Genomic DNA, 13,036 nt, shown 5'->3' with positions numbered 1-13,036 from the left:
TAAAACAGTTTTTTGAATGTCTTGCTTCCTTTTTTACAAATTCATACTGAAATATGCCTACCCCTGGTCCAGAGAGAATTTTCTCTTCTGAGTCACTTATTTATTAACAGTACTCATTTCTCTGACTCCAACATCTTTCATTACATGAAACAACAACGGGAATACTGAAGACCTCCTGACATACCTGACAGCAGAGATCCTCCTCTGATCTGGAAGCCATTGAGTCTGTGAGTGAAGCTGAAAACAGCAGACAGGAAGTACAGTCAGTCCTGGCTCCCCTCCCTCCTCTACTACCTTCACTGAAACTTCCTTTGAGTCGTGTTTTTGCTCAAACTCACATTCAGTGTGTGGAGCGTCAGCAGCTTGAAGCAGCAGTGTTGGAGTTTTCCACTTTTCTCTCCTGTAGCTGGACTCACTCAGAGGAAGCTGCTAGTTTGGTCTGAACTTAGTCTGATCGTCTGTGTGTCTCTCTTGATTGTGGAACAATAACAGGGTGGAGTTTAATTCGACTGTCTCTCACAGGTGCTGTTGCTTCACCCACAGTGTGGGTGTGCTTAATTCCAGAGCTTAGACCTTTAACTAACATTTGCTGTAAGACAAGTTAGAACATGCAAACTTGTAGAAAGCTCAAAAATGGCATGCCATTGGGTGGTGTAGTGTTTATTCTGCAGCAGCTACAATGTGGAGTTTGTTCTAGTGGGATTGTCGCACATTAACACACAAAGGTGGACTCTTTTTCTATCTCAAGCTGTTATTCACCATTTTCAAGGGTGTAGTATTATTGTACTGTATGCATTATTTATACATACATACATATATCTATATTTATATATCTATACATATATCTCTTGATGTATTACTGTAGGGCCTACCTTAAAATATAAAGTACCTTGAGGTTAGGAACAAATAAAACATACAAAAAAAACTAAGTTGGAAATCATCTAGGTGAAATATATCTGATGTTTCACTTCCACTGAATGACAAAGCCTAGAGGGGGTTTCTAACGTCAGACTCGGACATATCCAAAAATTAGTTTTGAATGAAACTGATATGGTTGGCTTAACCAAACACACAGAGAAGTCATGACCAATGCTTACTTGATTGAATGGGCGGAACAAAACATGTAGGCATTCTGGGCATATTTTAATATACAATGCATACTTTCAATTGTAACAGTAGAAGTGACTGACGTTTCAGAAGTAAACACAAGAACACTTATTGAGAAACATCCTGTGGTTAAGAGAGATTAAAAAAAAAATAAGATCACCTTTATTAGTCCCACACGTGGGAAATTTGTTGTGTCACAGCAGAAAGCTGACAGTGCAAAGTTACAGTAGCAAAAATTAAAAAAAAAAAAAACAACAACAACAACAACAGTGGAATAGGATAACAATAATAAGAATAAGATGCTATAAACAATAGAATAAAATACTATATACAGCAGAATAAAAATACAATGTTGTCAGGAATTTTTTTTAACTTAGTGTTAATGCAGATGTGTGTCTTTGGTCAGCTTTGTTGTATAGTCTGGCAGCAGTAGGAAGGAAACGCCTTAGTTTCTACCTCCCTGTCAAGGTGCAGGGAAAAGAGGACCCAAATGCTAAACTCTGGTGAAGATGTTTAGAGTGCATTTATTTTACAGTGCCCCAAAAGGTAGTGCAAAACACAATTAGTAAAAATCCCATGGTGCTCTTCCTCTGCTCCCAATTGCAAATCTGTCGGTCTTTGCTTTCCTCCCTGTCCAGGATGTTTATATGCTCATCATTAAAGGAGTGTCCACTGGCCTGTAGGTGTAAATAGACTGCAGAGCCCTGGCACGACGAGTTAGCTATTCTGTGTTGTGCCATCCTCTTCGACAGAGGTTTCCCCAATGTATAAATCCTGGCTATCATCCTGGCACTTAACAGCCTACACTATGTTACTCTGCTTGTGTCTGGGGACCTGATCCTTGGGTTAAACAAATTCTTTGCGCAGCGTGTTTTAGTGGCTTTTAAACGCCAAAACATGCTGCAAAAAAACTTTCAGAGTTTCAGAGTTTTACAGACACTCACAGATGTGGAAGGCTGCACTGAGGATTCATGTCAGACTCTTCATCAAAGCTCACACCTTCTTCAAATGAGTCCTGCAGCTTGCTGAGACACAGGCCACATGACAATCTCTAAAGTTTCTTTTGCACTAAAATATTTTATCTCCTTCTCTTTACTCCAGTTGTTTGTCCTTCTCTGCTCTCTAATGAAATCAGCCAAGATGCTTGCTTATCTTTGTCTGCAGCCAGGTGCATGTACACACTAACAGTAGTTTTTGGTTTTGAAGAAAAGGCAGGGTGCCATATTTTTGCTCGGGGGGCCTCATCAAAGACACATCAAACACCTCCAAGATGACCTTTGTTCACCTCCTATATCAGGGGCTGGCTACCTGCGGCTCCGGAGCTGCATGCGGCTCTTTAGTCCTTATACTGCGGCGCCACGTGGTTTGGGGAAAAAAATATAAGTATTTAACTGAAGTGTATTGTATTTGTGTTAGTTCTTTTTAAACTTGTAGTTTTAAATTCTAAGACTATTGTGATCTTGAAATATAACAATAAAGTTATATGCTATTTTTTTTTTCATCGCTCAAAATAAGCGTCACACTCACATAAACCATAACTGCCGAAATGCCGTTCATTTATCGAGACTTTTAACCCCAAGCAGTGGCGGAGCGGGGGGGTGGCTTACTGGGCTTAAGCCCGGGTTGTTTTTTCAGAAGCCCGGGGTCTTTTGGAGTGTAATTTTTTCATAGTTAGATGCCTGACTGACAACTGTATAAAACAAAAACTACACACAATATTCGAAGCACATGCACACTGTGGGAATTTACGACTGTGCGTAAATCCCCCCTAATATTGGTATGATCCGAGCTCAGACACTGAGCGAGGGGGCGGGGGGAGCTGCTGCCTCCAGTGCGCTGTTGGGGAAACTGAGCCAGGCAGACAGAGGAGAACTGAAGTTTGGCCAGGTACCAAAGCAAATCATTCGTACTGTACAAATAATGTAAATATGACGGTTTATCACGAAAGATTGATATCAAACTGATCACTTGACCCATATTACGTTACTTGCTCTTCGAGTGAATCAACAAATGGCGAAATGAAAAGCCGAACAAAAACAACACTGTTTCTTTAGAGAGTCTTAGCTTACATGTGTGTTTATTTCATATTTTCAGTTGTTTCCCTCCACGGCTAAATAAATCGGTTTCAGTGATGTACTGATATACAAGAATGGACATAAGGAGCTTCTTTCAAAGAAAAAACTAGTAGACGTTATTTTATATATTATGCTTTGTATGTTGTTCAGTATATTTCTATGCAAAACAAGAGGAATTTCAATACACAGCAGTTTATTCACAGTTTAAACCAGATATTTACATACACTTTATGGAAAACACAAGAACATTTTTTTTACTGTACAACATCAATTTAGAGTAAACTTGTTTTGTTTTGGATAAATAAATATTGAAATGTCTTTTGAATTAGTTAAATGTCAGAATAAAGAGAGACACAGCTGTCTATTTTTATCCCTTTCATCAAATTTAGGAGAACATATACACTAAGTTTATTGTTAATTAATAAGAAAACTCCAGACGATTCCATTCTGAGCTGAAGAAGCTTCTGATAGGTTAGTAGAGTCCATGTGAGTGAATTGGTGGCACACCTGTGGATGCATATAAGGCAAAACACAGAGCCTGTTTCTTTGAAATGGGAAAATCAAGAGATGTCAACCAAAACACCAGGAAAAGAACTGTGGAGCTCCATAAGTGTGGCTCAGTTTTGAATACAATTTGGTTCCATTTACAATTAAGAAATAGACAATTTCTCTCTTTACTCTTAAAGTTAACAAATAAGTTTTTTTTATATTTATCAACCTAAAAAAATAAACATTTAGTCTGACTTGATGTTACAATTAAAAAAGTGTTTGTGTTTTGATCTGAAGAGTGTGTAAATATCTGGTTTCAACTGTATATTTGATGATTGTCAGCACAAAGAGGGAGAGAGAGGAACAGAGAGGGAGATGGAAAATGAGGACAGAACAGAGAGGGAACGAGCAGGTGAGACACACATGTTTCAAATGGTTGTTTACCAAAAGTATCACCATATCATAGGTACTCATGTATCTCGTACCTACACTGTATGGAACGCCAGGACTGCCATAATGAATTACTTAAATACACCATTAAATAATTAATTAAATGTGGCAATAATTAATTAAAATGGTAATTAATTAATTAAATACATAGTTATGACACATGTAATTAATTAATTATTGACACATTTAATTAATTATTTATGTATTTCACATTTTAATTAATTATTGACACATTTAATTAATTAATTATTGACACATTTAATTAATTATTTGTGTATTTCACATTTTAATTAATTATTGACACATTTAATTAATTATTTCATGATATATTTATTTATTTCATTTTGGCAGTCCTGGCGCCTGGCTCTCACCATGAAATAATTTTATCTGTCAGCCTCACCCATCAAACTCAGGGGGCGGGGTTAACGCTGATCGACTCAAAACCATTGCTTTGGCCTGGTGGCCATTGTTTTTAGCCCACAACAACCGGCAGAACTGAACTTTGAAAAACCCTGTTTGTGTGTCACCAAAAACAGTTTTAATATTTTTTTAGCCGAGAATGTAGTGGTTTAATCTTCATATGTCTGGTCGGTTTGTCAAGATACAGCCTCTTTGCAAAAGTGCTTCGATGATTTCGGAGATGTCTGCCCAGTCTCACGGCAAAGCGTGGGACAGACCCGCTCGCCTCGCAAGCAATCGAGCTGTTATTACCGCCGACAAAGCGCAGGCCCCGGTACACAGCTGTAATAACCCCGCTGACACTGACTTATTTTACTGAGGTTATATTTATCGGGGTGTTATTTCCTGATGTTCGTATGTGTCCTACGTGTTTCAGTCGCCAATTCTGAATTATAACTAACATTAAAAACATGTTTAAGGAGGAGAGAGAGCAAATAAATTCGATTAACAGCTGATCTTTGGGTTTCTGTTCAGTAATCAGCGTGACCTGCGTATAAACGCAGAAGAGAGATAACGTTGGTGTTTCCGTCATGTAGTAGCTGCTGGCTTTAACTGTACAAAGGTGGTTCGACACTATGAAACACATACAGACTTCATGATGTTTGGCTAATATTTTTATTGTGAATATTAATCATGAGGGTAAACGGCCCTGTACACCACGGAGCAAGATCAGCATATCCACGATATCTTCAGATCTCTGAGTTAACACAGAGTTTCCCAGCTGACTATCTAACTGTCATCTACGAATATGTCACGGGTCATATCAATATGATTTTACAGAAAAGCGTCCTTAATACTGCCAACTATTCCAGAGACGTGAAAATCTACAGCATAAAGAACACAAAAATATAGCAGTCTAACGCAACACTGTAACAGAGATGAACCGTCAGTTTGTCGCAGATCAAAGTGGAAAGAAAGTGATTGGTTGAACAGGTGTTCGTGATCTGTGTTATCTGCATTTTCATCAGTGTAAGAGACTCAGCAGCAGATTAGAATAACAGTTATACATTTAATAAATTACCAAATGAATCCACGATCGAACCTGTTCCGACAATTTGAGTTTGTATTCCCTCAGCTGCAGACTCGCTGCTGTTTAAATGTTTGAGAGGAAGATTAGATATAAAGCAAACGTCAAACATAGACTCAGTCTGCGGTCACATTTAATATGAGGCCAGCACGGATATTGGCTGTGTCCTGTTTTAAGATCATACATGTAAAATTGTTGTCTGACCTCCGTCGATCCAGCCGCTCAGAGTCCGTGGTTACCATGGTTACTGCATAAGCAGCTATAATGTAAACATTACGCAGCATAGGTGTTTATGTTTTTCATTGCAAAAGAACTGTCTGAATGGTTAATTGACGTTAACTTGGATAAATTATAGTTAAGGAGTATCACAGATAACGCCCATGTGAGCTGCTGAAATCAGTAGGCTATTACTGAAATATACGTGCTATATCATAAACTACGATATAAATAGGGAGGTCCTATTAACATGTTTAGTTTTAAAGGACACCTTCCTGCCTTTAGTCTCATTCATGAGCAGTATTAGTTTTCTTCTAACATCCAGAAGTCTGCACGATGTGTTTCATAGTTTGTAACAAACCTTTTACAGTTAAACATAACATGACCGAAAAAGAAAAGAGAGAGAGAGAGAGAGAGAGAAATCACACAAATTATATGTTAAGCTCATTTATTTTTAGTTAAGTAAACTCTAAAAATTCTAACATAGCTGGTGCTTAGAATACAGTTAAATAACTATTAAAAACAGATGATATAATATTTCTGTCCAGGTTGCAGTCTTCATGATGAACATGCTGTTGCAAACTCTGCTCCTCTCGGTGGAAATGCGCCTTCTCTTTCCTCTTTGTATAAAAACATTTTAAAAGTCAGTTTAATCTCAAAATTCACTGTTAAATCCGAAACACACCAGATAAAGAAAAGCGAATAGTTCAGTCTAACACATGTGCCAGTGAACCATTAAACGTCAGTAAAACTCTGCAGTTATGAAACGTAACTTTAACCTCAGCCAAACCGATTTGCTCAGTTGTAAATAAAACAGCGAAGTAAACGTGACCCGACAGACAAAACCTGAGTGAATTAAGTCCAGCGTTTAACCACTGAGAGCTAAAACTCAGGTGAGGTTTCAAAGCTGTGTGCCGTGATTGGACATCAGCTGCCGATAAAGTGGCTTCGCCTACAAAGTGCTCTGTAAGGAAACAAGCTCCAGCAGCTCTGCGCTCGGGAAAAATACTATATTTACTTATGTTGTGCAGAAAAATGCGCTGACATTGCGTTATATCGAGCACCGGCTGCCCAGTTAAACTGTGACTATCACCAGGTAACGTGGGCGTGTTTCTTGAATTAGCAGCAGGTGTTAAACAGCTGACAGGTGAGGAGGAGGATGCATGCAGGTACACTGAGGGCCTGCTGAGCTGATCGCTGGTGTCGTGAGAAACATGTCAGCTCGTTCTTTATGTTACAGAAGCACAGACACACAAGACCAGGCGGAAAGAGACGATCGTTCGGTGAAAATGAGAATCTGCAAATGCAACATGTGGAACGCGGAGAGTGGAATATGTAAACAAACCGGTTGACGTAACCCCCTCGGTGCACTCTGCATGCTGACTGTTAGCAGAGCTACTGAAATCTCTGAAAACATCTGAGCACTTTTGCAAACATGTTCTATGTTGACAACCTGACCAGACATGTGAAGATTACGGCGCGACATTCGCGGCTAAAACACTGTTAAAAGTGTAGTTGGTGACAGAAAAACGGGGTATTTTAAAACTACACCACCACCATTGCTGCCTGTGATTTGAAACGCATTCTGGGATACCTGGCTGCCTCAAGTCTACAGAAGCAATCGATTATCTAGGATCGACCTGTTTTGACTTACATTGCACGGCAACCAATCAAATGTTAGAGAAGCTGCATGTGCAGCGTTAACCCCGCCCCGTGAGTTTGATGGGTGAGTCTGACAGATAAAATTAATTCATGATGAGAGCCAGGCGCCAGGACTGCCAAAATGAAATAAATAAATATATCATGAAATAATTAATTAAATGTGTCAATAATTAATTAAAATGTGAAATACATAAATAATTAATTAAATGTGTCAATAATTAATTAATTAAATGTGTCAATAATTAATTAAAATATGAAATACATAAATAATTAATTAAATGTCTCAATAATTAATTAATTACATGTGTCATAACTATTTATTTAATTAATTAATTCCCATTTTAATTAATTATTGCCACATTTAATTAATTATTTAATGGTGTATTTAAGTAATTCATTATGGCAGTCCTGGCGTTCCATAACACTGTTCCAAAAAATAGTAATGTCAAAGTATTTTACTGTGTATGTTACAGTTTTGTACTGTCTTCCTAGGATATCATTCAATTTACATAAGCAGACTGTGATCTTACATGTCAAAGGTAAAACAACATAACATCACTGTAAATATAGTAAAACACAATTTACTTGTTTCTTAAATATATTTTTTCGTACATATGCATATTTAGATCGTAAAAATACATCCAGAAACTGCTAGTTCTCTCCCATCATGCCTTGGGACACGTGCTGCTGTTTAGATGTTCTTGTTTTATTGTTTATGGTTAGTTACTTTTAACTGTTATCTTGAATGTTGTGTTTACGCCGTGGTGCAGAGTCACTGACAGTTGTTGTTTTGTAGCGGGATGCCACTCATGTACCATGTGTGACTTCTGTTCTGCTGTTGTTGAAGGTTGAGGCACATGGAAACACTTCAAAGTGTTTAAATAAAGAGCTCCCCCTACCAGCTTGGAGTTGAATAACAAGCTCAATATCTTTGAGGTAGTTAGTTAAGATTCTTTTGCATGCCACAATCTAAATCAGTTCACGGCCACGCTGTGCTAATTATATATTTTTTTTAATAAATGTAGAGGTAAGAATTGCAATTAATATGAATCTCAAAGTATTCACAACATTCCTGAACAGAAATAGGCCTCTGCACCTGGGGTGAGGGTGTGGCCATGAAAACAATGTGATATGCCATTGGATGTTGGGACACATAATAACATGACGCTAAGCATCAGCCAATGAATGTGAACTAACAACAACAAGGTCGCGGGTATGGCTGCACTGTAGGAAAGAATCGTGCATTTTACAGTTTTGTTCTGTTCTTCTAGAATATCATTAAAGTTACGTAAATAGACTTTGACTTCACATTTCAAATGTAAATTAACGTTAAATCGCTGTAATGTAATGAAACATAATTGTCATGATCATTAAATGTATCTGTCTGTACATATGCATATTTAGATTGTTAAAGTACATTCACAAATGTATCATGATTCCACAAATATCTGTCCGTTATTTGAAAGACTGAACTGTTGGATTCAAATGTAATGCTACGGTAAAGTATATAACATGATCCCTATAAGCTTGTGTTACATCACATAAGTATTATTATCATTGCTAGTTAGGGCGATCGTGGCTCATGAGTTAGCAGTTCGCCTTGTGATCAGAAGGTTGGCGGTTCGAGCCCTGGTTCGAACCCTCTCGGTCGTTGTGTCCGTGGTCAAGACACTTCACCTACTGGCGATGGCCAGAGGGGCCGATGGTGCGATACGGCAGCCTGTCCTCTGTCAGTCTGTCCCAGAGCATGCAATCCATTATTAGTTAAACTAACTGTATATTTCTGGACATTTACGTATTATGATTCATATTGCCACATTCATTGACCTTGTTTATAGGTAATTTCATTGTTTGATCACATTACAACGTTCCTAATTTGATGTCTAAAAGCACTTGGAAAAGGCAGAATCCCATGTAACATTACCGCAACAAACTCTATTTTCACTACTGAAAATGACCGTATTTTTATGGGACAGTTATTTTCTGTTATTTTACGGTCGTATTTTGGCGCCCCAGCTGCCGGAATATTATTGTTTTGCTGTTGCTGTTGCTGTACAGCCAGGTGTAGGTTTTCAGCTCCCAGCCTGACACATACCAACACAACAGCAGATAGAGCACAGACTTTAAGCCGGCGAGGCGTGACTGCAGATGCCGCTCAGGTGGGTCTGCCTCCCTTGCAGCGGCACTGCAGACCACGCCCTGCCACACACATTAATGATGTAAAATAAATACTTATGCAGATATTTTGCAAATCTTTATTTTTCATTTTTTAGCAGCATAGTGCTTTTTTCCAATTATTTTTAAAATTCAGGTCAAGCAAGGGCGTACATTTGGTTTTGGCATTGGTGGGGACGGATGATTCAACCGGCGAACCCTGCCCTGTTTCTCTCTCCCCCCTTTTTGTGTTTGCTTCTTGTTAAGAAAGGAGAAGTATACTTGCCTTCATGAATGGTAAATGGTAAATGGTCTGTATTTGTATAGCGCTTTTACTAGCCCCGCCTAAGGACCCCAAAGCGCTTTACATACCCAGTCATCCACCCATTCACACACACATTCACACACTGGTGGAGGCAAGCTACAGTTGTAGCCACAGCTGCCCTGGGGCAGACTGACCACCGAGTCATCATCCAATTTCACCTGTGATCTTGTATCACCATACCTCTCTGAGCTTTGTGTTGGTTCTTCTGTCACCTGACAAATAGGACATACATGGCTTCAGTGATTCTGTCAATTTGTGCAGATCTTGACTCATCAGTAATGTTTGTAGGGTGAGTGCATTTTTAAAACAATTTGTGCAAACAAGGTGGAATATTTGCAATATCATGACTACCTCATGATATTTTGTCTCAAAAATTAACCCTATGAATATGTCAGTGCCATTAGGATGAAATTATTCGATCACGAACATTTTAATGTTAGACATATAATTTTAACAGCCTCTGTAAATAATATCCTGGCTTGCTCGAGGCTGCCGTTTTCTCTGACAGCTTCAATCAAAATTAGATTCCCAGTTATCTCTGGGAGACTGAGATAACTAACAGTGTTGCCTGTTGTGCAGTTAGTTTCCAAAACACGTTATTCATCATGGTTACATACAATTTTAGACTGATGTGGGCCAAAGCCTAGCATAGCCTGTAACGTTATTATGACGGACACGTTTTATGAGTAAACTTGACTTTAAGTAACTTACAGGTTTCTTTGAAAAATACTTTCTTATATCCAGGTTCTTCCTTTTTGCTGCCATCCTCCTCTTGTCCTCGCAGCGCAGGCTTGCTGCTGCTAAAACTAAGCAGAGCTCCCTGAAAGGCACAGCCAATCACATTGGCCATGTTTGTCACATGAGGTAGGACTCAAGTAGAGAACGTAATTTAACTCTTTCTGTGCTGCTGGGTGAATGAGACGTTGATAGATCTTTTTTTTTTTTTTCTATGGGGTTTCTTTTTCTTTACCTGCCTGCATCAACACTACATATGAGCGGGCAGAGGGAAGTTTGGAGTCTTCACCGGCTCTTCTCAGCTCTTTCCAGGAGGGTGGCACGGTTGCCCCTCTATTGGTCCTCCTTGGATCATGCTGTCTGGGGGTCTCTGGCTGTCTGGAGCCTGGTTCTCCTCCATACCTTCTTCATGCCCTGGAAGAGGGCATCTACTAGAGGCTCCCCACACCCTCTAGTAGATCATTACATGAAGGAACCTTTTGAATACAAGCGCACTCATGCTCAAAGGTGTACACATGGGTGCTTACAGACACAAACTACACCTTTCTTGGCTGCTACCAGCAGTTTACACCTATTGCAGGATAACTGAGGGTCGCCTACCTTCATGATTTAGCAAAAACCAACCCGTGTAGCCAATTTAATTAAAACTTCTAGAAAATCTCTTATTTTCATAGTTCAATCTTCACGCAGTATTCACTCATTGTGTCTTTAGGGATTCGCTTCCCGAGGCATTCCCATATTCCATATCTTTTGCATTCCCTTGGTACATGACACATGCCGGAATGTGGATGAAATCCAACAGAATCACTCTCCCAGTGGTAACACATGTTCCAGCCTTGTATCCCAGCCCAAACCAGCCCTAATTATTATCCTAATCATAATCTTAACCCTAACCTTAAAGTTGGAAGGTCATCACTAAGCCTAGAAACATTGTTTGCTGCTGTATTAAAAAAATGCCCTAGAGCATTTTACTATTCGTCAGTGTTTGAAGAAAAACCCTAGGTTTCTCTGCAGCACTGTAGCCAGGCTGACAAAAAGTTAGACCTCTGTTAAGCCAACCATTCCTTTAAGGTTATCTAGTAATGAGTTCATGAACTTCTTCACAGAAGAATGCCTATATTGACCTAAACCAATCATGAAGGTGCTGCTTAGAGTAGCTGAATGCGCCGCTGAAGCACTGTGGCACAGACTACATGCTGCTGCTGTTCGATCAACTTGTCTGTCACGCGTGAGTCTCTCCTCAGACGCCCTGAAAGAGGAAGCGATGCAGTAGTGATGTGCCGGTTGTGAACAAAATGGTTCTTAAGCCGGCTCTTTGACGTGAATGTCATCCACAATTATTTTTAGTTGTGGATAATAAAGGATTCAGGAAGTTTATCCATGCAGGCCTTTATGACAGAGATTGTGCATCTTCTTTTTGTTTTGCATATTTTAATTTATATTTTATTGTGTTGTAGTCTGCAGTGTTTTGTTGTTTCACTTGTTCATTTGTTTAAAAGTAAAGAGCTGAAAATTGAAATAGTTAAAAGCTGAAATGTAAATAGTTGGTTTTTGTATTATATAACTTATTTATTACATTTTATGTGGAGTGAATAAAGTATATTTACGGTGGCACCTAGAGACAAAACACGTACAAACTCCAAAGCGCGTACAAATTCCGAAGAACGCACAAATTTCAAAGCACGTGACATCTCCAAAACATGTCCAAACTCCAAAACACGAAGGAAGGGATGTGTTTCGGAGTTTGCACATGCTCTGGAATTTGTATGTGCTTTGGAGTCTGTATGTGCTTTTTAGAGTGTGTGAATGTGAGAATGAATGAATAGTGGAATTGTAAAGTGCTTTGAGGGTCTTGAAAAGCACCATATAAATACAAACCATTGTTATTATTATTATTATTATTATTATCATTAGAGTTTGTATGAGATTTGTCTCTAGGGTCCACCGTATATATTTATATATAAACAAATATAAATAAATGAATCCTAGGTCGATATGTGCACAATGTGTGTCTGTTGTTGGCCACACAGACTGGTGGCCAGCAGTTCGAGTAAAAAAAAAAAAGTCTTCACAACTCTGAAACAGCAGACAAACTTTATGCCCATATCATGGTCTAAAACCAATAGTCAAGGGCAGAACCTCTCAGGTGCCCATGATCAAGGTAATATGTTCAGATATTGAAATGGTCAGTTTGAAGCCTTTGAGGCACTTTTAATTTTTACTTTCTTTTTATACTGTATATCTTGACATATTTTAAGTTTAAATCTCTCAGTACTGAATTTTTAGGACTACAAGGCCCACTTAAAATCCTTTAATTTTCTTAAAAAGTCGGCGTTG

At 38.7% G+C, this 13,036-nt stretch overlaps 1 protein-coding gene across 3 annotated transcripts in view; it reads right to left on the bottom strand.

Moving 5' to 3' along the window:
• LOC100703578 (nuclear factor 7, ovary) overlaps nucleotides 1–13,036 on the bottom strand; it is a 972,198-nt gene that overhangs the window by 943,265 nt on the left and 15,897 nt on the right. The window lies entirely within an intron of this gene.

Source organism: Oreochromis niloticus, linkage group LG3 (genome assembly GCF_001858045.2).
Source record: "Oreochromis niloticus isolate F11D_XX linkage group LG3, O_niloticus_UMD_NMBU, whole genome shotgun sequence".
Taxonomy (NCBI): domain Eukaryota; kingdom Metazoa; phylum Chordata; class Actinopteri; order Cichliformes; family Cichlidae; genus Oreochromis; species Oreochromis niloticus.
This window is presented reverse-complemented; position numbering and strand designations above follow the sequence as displayed.